An 11,137-nucleotide genomic window follows, 5' to 3' on the forward strand; every position below is an offset into this window, starting at 1 on the left:
TTCTTATGCTTATTTCTCTTCATTTTTATTTTCATTTTTCTGACATACTATTATCAATACATCCCGGTCCTGCTTGGTCCCTGACAAGTGTCTACAGTATGTAATAAATAAATAAAATTTCAAATTCATATTAAGCAGAAGAAAGCCATTCGATTCATCGAAAACCTATGAGTACATGGACCTACCCAAGGGCTTTTCAATGAAAGAAGTTTATCACATTTGCAAACGTATCTCGCCAACAGTTAGCATTGCGAATACTTGTAGAATGCAAATGTGAGGAACCTGGCTTTTTCACTACTTTTGAGCGTCTTCATTGCAGCTACAATCCGAGAAAAGTATCATTTGCTACATAACCGGTTCGAATGTCCTATGGGACGCTGTCAATTAGCTATCAAATTACCACATTATTAAGTTTCAGGAGTTAGGTGGACTTCCTTGTCACGCGTACTCTAGAGGTGCCTATAAAAGGGAAGTTTAAACAATTCTTGCTGGAGAAAATATCTACCTCACTGTTATGCACGGTACGTTACACTGTATTTTGTCTTTTTTTTTATTTTCAAGAAACTGCATTCTAAAGAACAGAATGATTCCACTGGTGCAAGCGGCTTCTTAACTCGTACTGTGACCTCTGTTGTCTATTTTTGTTGCGCTGTATATGATCTGTATGTTTATCTGTTTCTGTATTTATGCTGCACAAGGCGGGTATCGATGTGAACTGCTTATGCCGTTTGTGTGTATAGAGCGAATGATTACTTCTGTGACATTTTTTTTGTTAATCGCGCGACCGGTGGATTGTGTACCTAGTAGTGAAGTGCATTCGGAGACGATGCCTCGTAAGGCGTTTTCTAAACGCCTTTTACCTCGTCTACTATGGCAGTACTTAGTAAATAATTTTGTGACCTGTTTTTGTTTTGTGCAATAATTTGTCAAAAAATAAAACAGAGGGGGAAACTGCTCCGGATGGGCTTAATACGGAACTTTATAAACCTTTTAAACGTCACGTAGCACTCAATCTGTATTGTTTATTCGCCGGATATTTCTTGGTTGGCTCTCTGCCTCCTTCCTTTGACCGGGCGCATGCAGAGATCATTCCTGGGAATGTCAGCCCTGCGAATCTTTAAACCTCATACGGCCATAGGCCGATTACACTTACAAGCGTAGCCACGATGACCTCTGAGTCGCTTCCCAAGTAAGACCAAGTGGGCTATGGAGTTCGGCGCCCGACGCGGCCCATGTGGGGATGTGGGCAACATGCGGGTTCATCAATTGGTGCCCAGATGGGTTCCTTGTGGGCTGCTCAAAGATGACCCAGATTAAGGCCCATTTCGTACCCATATGGAAACCCACCTTTAAGCTGCTCACATTCCACCAGGATTGCTGAAAGCCCCTCCAATACCAAAAGAGGACCGTTGCAAGTTCTACAGGGGCAAAACACCGCTTGGCCTTCTGCACATGTCCTACAGGGTAGCCGAGGTGGGAATTTTTGGGCTAGTCGCATTGCCTAATCAGACCAGTGTGGGTTCCGCAGAGACGAGCCCAATCTGGGCTTACCCACATGTTCGCTACTGGGGGACGATGTGGGTATTTTTGAGGCTCGTGCAATAATGGTTCGCACGTCACTCCAGTCAAAACACTTCGCGAAAACTTTTCATTGCGAATTGCAAAAGCACTACATCACGGGGTCAATGCCAGCAAATAATATTGTAGCGTCCCCGAGCGTGATGGTGCAGAAACAAAATAAATATTGTCGCCACTGGGTTTGGAACCCGTGGCGGTGCGAACAGACAAGCTCTACGGTGACTGCCTGTGAACACTATGTTATCGCTGCAGCCAATCACGCCTCGTGTTAAGCTGCAACACATACTCGTGCTGTGCACTGCAACTAGTCCTCTTCATCTCAACTTCCATCTTCTGCGGGAAAGGATATTTTCAGCTTAAGTTCGATCAGAGCTTAACTTGAGTGTAATATCGTCGTCAGGCGTGCCGGCTACCCAGTAAAGCAATACCATGAGCCAACAAGGCTAAACACATGCTTTAGCGCGTCTAATCGGTTTAAAATAAGCCCCTTCCACTTTTCTGCACCGCTTAACGCAAATGGGTCTCTCACGCTAAGTCTGTATTAAGCTTGCAAATATTTCCCCAACAATTATGCATGGTATAGGTTTATTTCGACAATACTATATATACAAGGTGCAGGTAATCCAGGATATTTCCGATGAGGTGGCACAGTTATTCATGCGTACTGTCTGGTCTTTTGGCCCTTTTTACGCGAGTTTTAAAGTAATAAGCAAGTAACCTTTACTAATTGAATAAATGTACTTGAAATTTTGTGAATAAGATATGAGCGAAAACTACGGGCATGTATTTAATAATTTGATAAAAGTTGGCGTGAATGTCAGATATAAGTCACGACCGTGTGCTCAGTCCCGCTGCGGAGCATTCTGGCCCAACTGTGTAATTGCATCGGCAAACCCACACGCGCTGTCTGCGCTTTTCCCGTCATGGAGCATGGATCTATGCTCCCCAAGTACTCAAAAGGGGTAGATGTGGGCAGCATGCGGAAAAGTCCGTTTTCCAGCCCCGCCAGAGCCGATGTAGAACTACAGTAATTTTCTCCCGGGAGACCCACTAAGGCCAGCAGACATTTTTCTGCATCAGGCGAGAATTGTGTTAAAACTTCCCTGACGTATTCCAGAAAGGACCAATTAGGGCATAAGCCGGGCACGCCTGTTTTCTAGCCCACCACGGCCCCTGTAGGATATACAGAAGTTTTGTGCACACAGCTCCGACTAGGGCTAGCCACGATCCTTCCTGCCTAAAGCCACGCACTTGCGTGGCGTCTTGCCTTAAGGATCCCACATTTGTACCATGCGGACACCATGTTTGCACGTCCGCTTTTCAGCCTCAAGGCTGACTATGAGGGACTACAGCTGTCTATTTCGGGCAGCCTCATTTACACTATTAGAGGTTCTCACTGCACAAAGTCCACATTTTGTTGAGTCTCCCCTTAAATATCCCACAACGGACATAAGCGGGCATCATGCGGACACGCCCGTTTTCTATCTTCACCACGGCCCAACCGAGCCCTGTAGAGCTCTTGAACGGGAAGCCCTATTTCGGCTAGATCAAATGTTTTTCGACTAAGTCCCATATTTTTGTTCCCTTTGCACTCAAGTCCCCCGCAAGGGATCCATGTGGGCTGGATATAAGAGTTCTGGCTTACATAGCGCATGCAGAGCCGATATGACACTAATGTAGTATCTGCAGGGGCAAGCCCCTTTAATAATTTCGTCAGCCTCCTGTGGAATTATGCATGCCAGAAAAATTTGAGTTTGCCTATATAATTCCCGCAGGGGCCGTCGAAAATAACAGAGGGGTTGCCCTAGCACAAAATGCCAACATGGGACCCGCATACTGGGTCCCAATATTGTGGACTACATGGGTTGTTGGACACAGGTGAATATATAGTCTGTGCGGGAAGGAAGCAGCTGTGAAGCACAGGAAAAATAAAATATATAAAAACAATAAGAATGATGTGGTGTGGATAAAACTGTCGTGGGAGTGGCCCAGCAGTAGCTGAGAGTCAAGCAGCCATTAAAGTGGCCAGCTGTTTACTACCACATTCAAGCCTCTTTGCGTAGCGTGACCTGTCACTTCTTACTGTATTGTTTGCTTTGTTTTTTTAAGTGTATAATTAGCTCGATATATTAGTACTTAGAATGTATTCCCTATCCACGTATGTTATTCACTCCGCACTCATGTGAAGGTCTCTAGGTAAATAATGAATCGATAAAATGCTTCGATTGCGACGGCTGCGTTTTTGTGGAGGCAAAACGCCCGTGTGCTCTGTGATGTCAGTGCACGTTAAAGATCCCAGGTGGGCGAAATTATTCCGTAGCTCTCCAATACGGCACTTCTTCCTTCCTTCCTTCTTTCATTCCCTCCTTTATTCATCCCTTACGGCGCGGTTAATGTGTCCAACGATATATGAGAAAGATACTGCACCATTTCCTCTTCCCAAAAACCAATTAGTATCGCTTAGCGGCGATCATCTAGTGATAAGCATCAAGCGATGTGGGTAGAAAAGAGGTTTGATTTATTTGCGCTCGTTCATCAAACATCTTTGAAAATCAGCTGCCCAACAGCGAGTGTGACTCGAATGTTATGATTTAACTCCGCGCCCAAGACGCGTGATCCAATCCCGGACGAGGCGGCCTCAGTGTGAACGAGCTAATATGAAAAGCGCTCCGGTACTCTGTGGTGTACATGGACTTGAAATAGCTTCATATGGGCGAACCTTATCGTGAGTAATCAAATGCTGCGTCTCTCGTTGCTCACTTCCCGTTTAAGCGGTTCAACTCTACCACACAATACCTTCAGTTCCTTCGTATTTGAACCATAAATAAAAAATTGTTCAAACATCTCGAACAGCTAGCTACGCAGTACCAGTGCGCTGGGAGCCGCGTGCAGGTGGAGGGCCGAAACAACTCAGCGGAGGACCGAAACAACTCAGTGTTCACCGCCTTTCTCCAGGAACTTGGACTCCCGTAGCCTTGCAAATCTTCCGCAACTCGATACCAGCTTCCTAACAGCCTGGTTCGGCGTTCATTTCAGTTTGGCATGCCGATGTACTGGGGCTTCTACGTGGGTAGACACCCGTTCCTGCCCGCTGAGAACACCATATGCATGACGCTAAACCCCCGCTACATACAGTAGATCCGCGACATCGAGGCATTGCCTGTGAGGGGCAACGCAGACGACTACCTTAGGCGGTGCGCCGAGATTGTCGGTGGTACAGGTCAGTCCTACTAGACAATGATTCGACATGTGCTGAACACTTACAATGAAGTGGTCGAGATTGAGCAACTTTTTGGGGGAGAAGACACTGTACCACAGCTTCACAATCTGAGCGAACCAGAACTCCGACGAGCTGTAAACGGCCATCTGCCAGACGACTCACAATTATGGCCCATGGATGAAAGGTGAACCTCCACCCTGAACTGTAAGCTCAGGTTGATTCGCAGCTGTTGAACCGCAGCAGCGAGTCCCCAGGAGCATTTTAAACTGTTCTTGGGTGCGTATGTGGTATGGGCGCTGACGCCAATGGCCTGTAGCTATCTGACGAACAGCATGCTTGTGGATATGGGCCGTGAACGGAACCGCGCGACTACCATTTCTTGAAGTGCATGGAGGCTTTGGAGAAGGTGATGCCAATAGTGCAGTGGCAGATGCACAGGGATCTTCAAAAGAACCTGGTGCCCACGTGGAATATCGTGCCTTGTTCAAGCTGTCCATAGAGGCCTTCGCGCGCTCTTACAGCGAGTCCTTGGCGCAGCAAGTAAGGTCAATTTTATGGCTCGTAGCAGCCAAGCCTTCAATATGACGAGCTCGTGGCATAAGCTGGACAACGACTTCGCATACCTTCCCAACGACACAGCGGTGCCCTTTCAGCTGTATCGATGAGCTGCGCAGGCTACTGTAACCTTCTTCAAGCAGTCGCTCCAACGGCTGGCACACAGCATCTACCACGCGCCTGGCATCGCCAAAGTCTGCGCGTATCGGCTGGTGGTTGAGAGGGAAGTGTCTATCTACCACTTCCTGACCTCAGCGCCACTGTACGAGCCGTGGCATCCAATGGCAGTAATTTCAGCTCTTGCCGCAACATCTGCGGTCGCCCAAATCAACGTATTGCTCCGGCTAACACTCTTCTGTGACTACCAGTTCAAGGTATGCGGTCCGATACTTAATGAAAATATATTAGAATTACTTTTAGCGAGATGACAGCGCTTTTAATAACAACTTTGCAACAGAGGAACTTTATTGAGTATATATGCCTGAAAAGGTATTCCGCTGCAAAAATTTGACACACTGATGCCTTACATGTCCCATGCCTCAAGACAACTATATCAAATAAAGGAACAGATAGAGGGTAGACGAGTGCTAATGTCGGGGCGGTAGCGAAGAAGAGTATCCAGTGTGCAGGGGGGCTCACGGTGGTACTGTAGAAAGAAGGGAGAGAATCCAGCGGTGATTTCAGTTGCAACGTTATATGCGTGGGTCACGAATAGAACCCCATCCCAGTTGGAGTGGGCGGCGTTGACGTACGTGGCCAGCTTGCCACGGGGGGTTCGATTGAAACGCTCTGTCAGGCCAGTCGTCTGAGAATGATAAGACGGAGCGGTTCGGTGGATAATGCGGCATTCTTCGAAGCGCACCTCTAGCGTGTCAGACAGGAAAACGCGTACATGGTCGCTGAGCCGTTCTTGAGGAACACCATGACGAAGAATCAGGTTCTAAAGAAGAAAGGAAGCGACGTAACGGGCGGACGTAGACGGCAATGGTGACGTTTCAGTATCATGAAAGAGATGTTCCACCGTCACAACAATCCAGCATTGACCAGCAGGAGTGGGAGGAAGGGTGCCATAGAGGTCTAGGCCAACGTGATCAAACGGGCGGCCAGGACATGGTAACGGCTGCAATGAAGCACACGGGTTGTGGGGGGAAGGTTTACGCTGTTGACAGGACGGACAAGACCGCACAAATTGGTGAATAAAGCGGTACATGCAACATCAGTAGAACCGCAGACACAGAGGCGTGTAGGTTTTCAAAACGCCGCCTTGTGCACACTGAGGTCCGCACGGAAAGCAGGGCAAATCTCTGCGCGGAGATGGCGGGGGGTTAATAGGAGCCATTTTCGCCCGCCCAACAGGTAATTGCGACGATAGAGCAGGCCGTGTCACATAGAAAAGTGACAGGCTTAACAGATAAGTCGACGGGACAAATGATCTGTAGCGGGACTCGAAAGAAAGTCTAGAAGAGCCGCGAACCAAGGGTCTTTTCGCTGCTCTGTGGACATGTCTGCAGAGGCAAGTGGGAACAAGTCGTAAGCAGACACTGGTGATGGTGATTTTAGATTTTTATCGCGCAAGAGTACCTATGGTCAAGGAGCGCCATAGGTATTTTTCTAATGCTCAAGGTGGTGTTAAAGACCCATTTCCCAAGCCTTTTACCCCTACTAAGCCGAGAACCAGGCCAAGGGAAAGCTTGTACTCGTTGCATCGCCGTTGGGCAGACACCGGGTCAGACGATATAGCACTACGTATCGGTGAGCGGGAGAGAGCGTTCGCGTCACTATTCTTAAGGCCAAAGCGTTAAAAGACGTGAATATAATACTCCAGCATTCCCAGAGCCCAGAGAACGAGGCGGACTCATGCGTCTTTCAGAGAGGCCAGCCAACCGAGGGCATGGTGTTTGGTGACGATACAGAACGGATGGCAGTAGTTATAGGAACGAAATATGTCAATAGCCGAAATATTAGCGTAACAATCTCTCTCTTTCACAGAACAGTTGGTCTCCGCATTGCTCCAGGTCCCACTGGCATAGGCTACCACATAGTCACTGAAACCAGGTTTCAGTTGGGTGAGAACGGCACCTACTGCAAGAGCACTGGCGTCAGTGTGAATTTCAGTAGGCGCAGTGGGGTCAAAGCGGCGCAGTATAGGAGGGGAAACCAAACGGCGGCGCAGAGTGTCGTAGGCATCATCGCAAGCAGGCGTCCAAGCGGAGAAGTTGGAGCTGCTGGCAAGGAGTTGGGTCAGAGGGACGATGATCGAGGATAAATTAAAGATGAAGCGGCTAAAGTACGAACAGAGGCCAACGAAGCTACGGAGCTGCTTCAGTGATGTTGGCTTCGAAAATTCGGCAACTGCACGAAGTTTCACGGAATCCGGAAGAATACCGTCTTTAGAAACGACGTGTCCTAAAATGGTGAGCTGTCGGCCAGCAAAGCGGCATTTTTCTATATTCAGTGAATCCCAGCGTAAGTCAGAGAATTGAGCACGTGTTTCACTTGGAAAAGACGAGAAGGAAAGTCCGCAGAAAACATGATGATGTCATCGGGAGAGCAAAGACAAGTCTCCCACTTGAATCCACTGAAGATAGTGTCCATCAGGCGTTCGAAAGTTGCCGGGGCGTTGGAAAGGCCAAAAGGCATGACGTTGAACACCTACCTATAAGCCATCAGATGTTATGAAGGCAGTTTTTGAGCTGTGAGCGTCAGCCATCGGCACCTGCCAGTAGCCTGAGCGCAAATGTAGTGAGAAATATCCGGCTCCTTGCAAGCAATCCAGGGCATCATGAATGCATGGCAGAGAATAGACGTCCTTGCGCGTGATGCTGTTGAGCCGGCGGTAACCTACAGAGAACCTGATGGACCCATCTTGCTTTTTAACCAACACATCCAGGAAGCGCCCTAAGACTATGGGCGGGCAGTATGGCGCCCCGACGAAGCATGCCGTCCATGTGACTAGAAATGACTCGGCGCTCAGAAGCCGACACACGTTAGGCGCTGCCGCAGAGCGGCGTGTGTACCGATGTTGATGCGCGCACAGACAGACGTGCGGCCCAAGGCAGTCTAAGGAAGATCGAAGGAAGAACTGAAGCTTTGTATGAGAGCGACGATTTGATGACGTACCACAGGCGGAAGGTCTGCGACAATGGCACGTTAGAAAACATCGTGTGGTGGTGGATCAGTCACAACGTCAAAAGATCTGAGCACGTCGACATCAAAGGAAGCGGCGGTAGGAAGAATAGGGTAGGGAAGCAGGAATCAAGTTCTTCAATACGCCCGAGGCATTCACCTCAGAGCACGGGTAACGGGCACTACGAAGGGTTCGAGACGTAAATTGCACTTTTTTCTTTGGGGATCGTGATAACAGCAAAGAGAAACTGGCGGCAGGGGTGGTGAAAGGCGGCTGCGGTAGGCATGAAGAAACAGTTGAATGAGTGAGGCCCACCCAAGAGAGTAGTAAGAGGTCATCTGAAAAGGGAGGAATGTCGGTATCAGCGGCGACAAGGAGTTTGGCGGAGGGGTAGGCACGTCGCGCAAGGGGGCGTCTCACAGCGGAGAAAAGGCAGTTTCCGTTCGAGCGCAGCCAATCATGGCAGGATGACTCGAAAGGAAGTTGCATCCCAGGATGATGTCGTGTGAGCAGTGAGACAGAACAATGAGCAGTGAGCAGTGTGACATTCCTTGTGTGCTGCGAGGTTCCGCGTTCCACGGCGCAGCGTAGACGGAGACCCAGATGACAGCGGCATCATCAATTACCCAGCCATGCACTTTGAGTGACGACCAGAACGAAGGGACCCGCCGCCGTGACAGCGGCATCATCAATTACCCAGCCATGCTCTTTGAATGACGACCAGAACAACCGGATCCGCCGCCGCCGCCGCGGGGAAACAGGCTTTATCCTCCCCAATTTGCGTGGCCGTTCCAGGTGCGGCCCTCCCGGGCACATTCCAGGACAAGGGAGCTGTCAGCGGGCCAGAGCGCGCCGTACCACAGCCGACGCTATGCGCTACCGCGAAGACAACATTCTTTCCCTCCTTCCCCTTTCGACGTGGGCTATCGCCGGGAAGGCACTCACAGCTTCCCGCCGTGCCTCGTGAACAAAAGCGCATTCCCAGAAGGGCCGTGACTGACACCTGTCATGGCGGACAGGCAAGACTCGCCAAGAATGTGGGAAAACAGGGGCGACCCTTAATCTGGTTTCCCGGAGCGACAGACGAACCCCTTCATGATTATTAGCTGTGTCCCGCCGTCGGTAGCGCGGCAGCATCGAGGGCGCTTTCGCCCCCTCCTCTGTTGCTGACGAACGACGCGGACCGATGGTGGGTGGCGGTATGCATGCCTGAGGCAAGGATTAGCTCCGAAGGGAGAGCCTGTGGATACTCTCACTTGAGAGAGAGTGGTGACGTTTTTGTTGTTTATTTAGTTTGTATTGTTAACAAAAATCTGGGTTCGAGGCTAAGCCCAACCCAAGGGGTTTTCCCCATCTCGCATGTTATTTTTCATTGGAGAATTGATGCTTTGGGCGGGCCACTGAAAATGACCGCCCTTAGTCCTTTGTTAATCAAGTGCTTAAAAGCGCATGTAAACGGATGCAGTCCAGTCTGAGCTGGGGCTCCATGCTTAGCATGTAATGTGATGCTACTTAGGCACTAACCTGCCCGGTCGATGAGTAAAGTAGTGCAAAGTTTGTTCTTTTGTAAATTCAGTTCTGCTTTTTCCAGTCTAACTCTCTGTATATGTATGTTGTAAAATTATGCTCTGCTGTCATTATCTACAAGCTCGCCTCCTGTTCATCTTCCAAGCCGAACGACACTAGAGGAAGGGTTTGTGAACCATCCTCGAAGAAACGGACGACTATTGAAATTCTACTGCAAAACGCTCAGGACGACATCGTTCGCCAAGAGGGCCTTCAGCGCCGAAGCCCGACGGCGTGCAGCTTCTGCCAGCAACCGCTCGAGCCCAACTCCGGAGCCACTCCATCGCCCCCATGAAGTCGTCGGCACGTAAGCTCGGACGCCCCAGCCTCTGATGTATAATCTTAATCATGTGTAATTATTGAATATACCTGTTTGTTTAAACTGAGCCATACGGTGTCTCTTTGCCTCTCCGTCCCGTGTGGACCTGCGCATTATGGGGGTCATCACAGCAGTGAGAGCAGTGTGGGCAGTCAGACAGAGTCGTGCTGGTCTTTGTCTAGAACCATGCTAGGCGACAGTGAAGGATCCTACCTTTGTTCGCTAGTCGAGAGCCGTGACCCACACGGCTGAGCAATATAACAATAACAGCACCCAAACAAAAAGAACTCAAACCCAAAGAGCACCCGGACAAAAATTTCCAAACACTGCACCTTGCAAACAGGGCGCTATGCGACTGGTCGGGCTCTGCAAGTACGGCACAGGTACCCACGCAGAAGGCCTAGCCGAGAAACAGCAGCACAGATGGAAAAGCTAACGCCAGGACGGTGAGACAACACGAGATCCAGTGAGAAGAGAATAATGAAGTTGAGCAACGCATTACCCAGCGCTCACGAAAAAAAAACGGTGTCACTTGTGCGAACATTCTGTTGATCCGGCTGCGCTCCAATGAAGATGAGCCCCCTACCCTTCCAGCTCTTTTCCTACTGCCAAGCCTTGTACCAGCCGCAACGAGCATCACTGTGACTATCAAAATGTTGGTGTGGGATAGTCGGTGGTTCATCTTAAGAAAAAAGACCGCCACCGTCTGGAAGACATTCAAGTCACGAGCGTCAGCTGTTTACTTTACTATAATGGATGTGAATAAGATTAA

This window comes from Amblyomma americanum, chromosome 9 (assembly GCF_052857255.1).
Source record: "Amblyomma americanum isolate KBUSLIRL-KWMA chromosome 9, ASM5285725v1, whole genome shotgun sequence".
Taxonomy (NCBI): domain Eukaryota; kingdom Metazoa; phylum Arthropoda; class Arachnida; order Ixodida; family Ixodidae; genus Amblyomma; species Amblyomma americanum.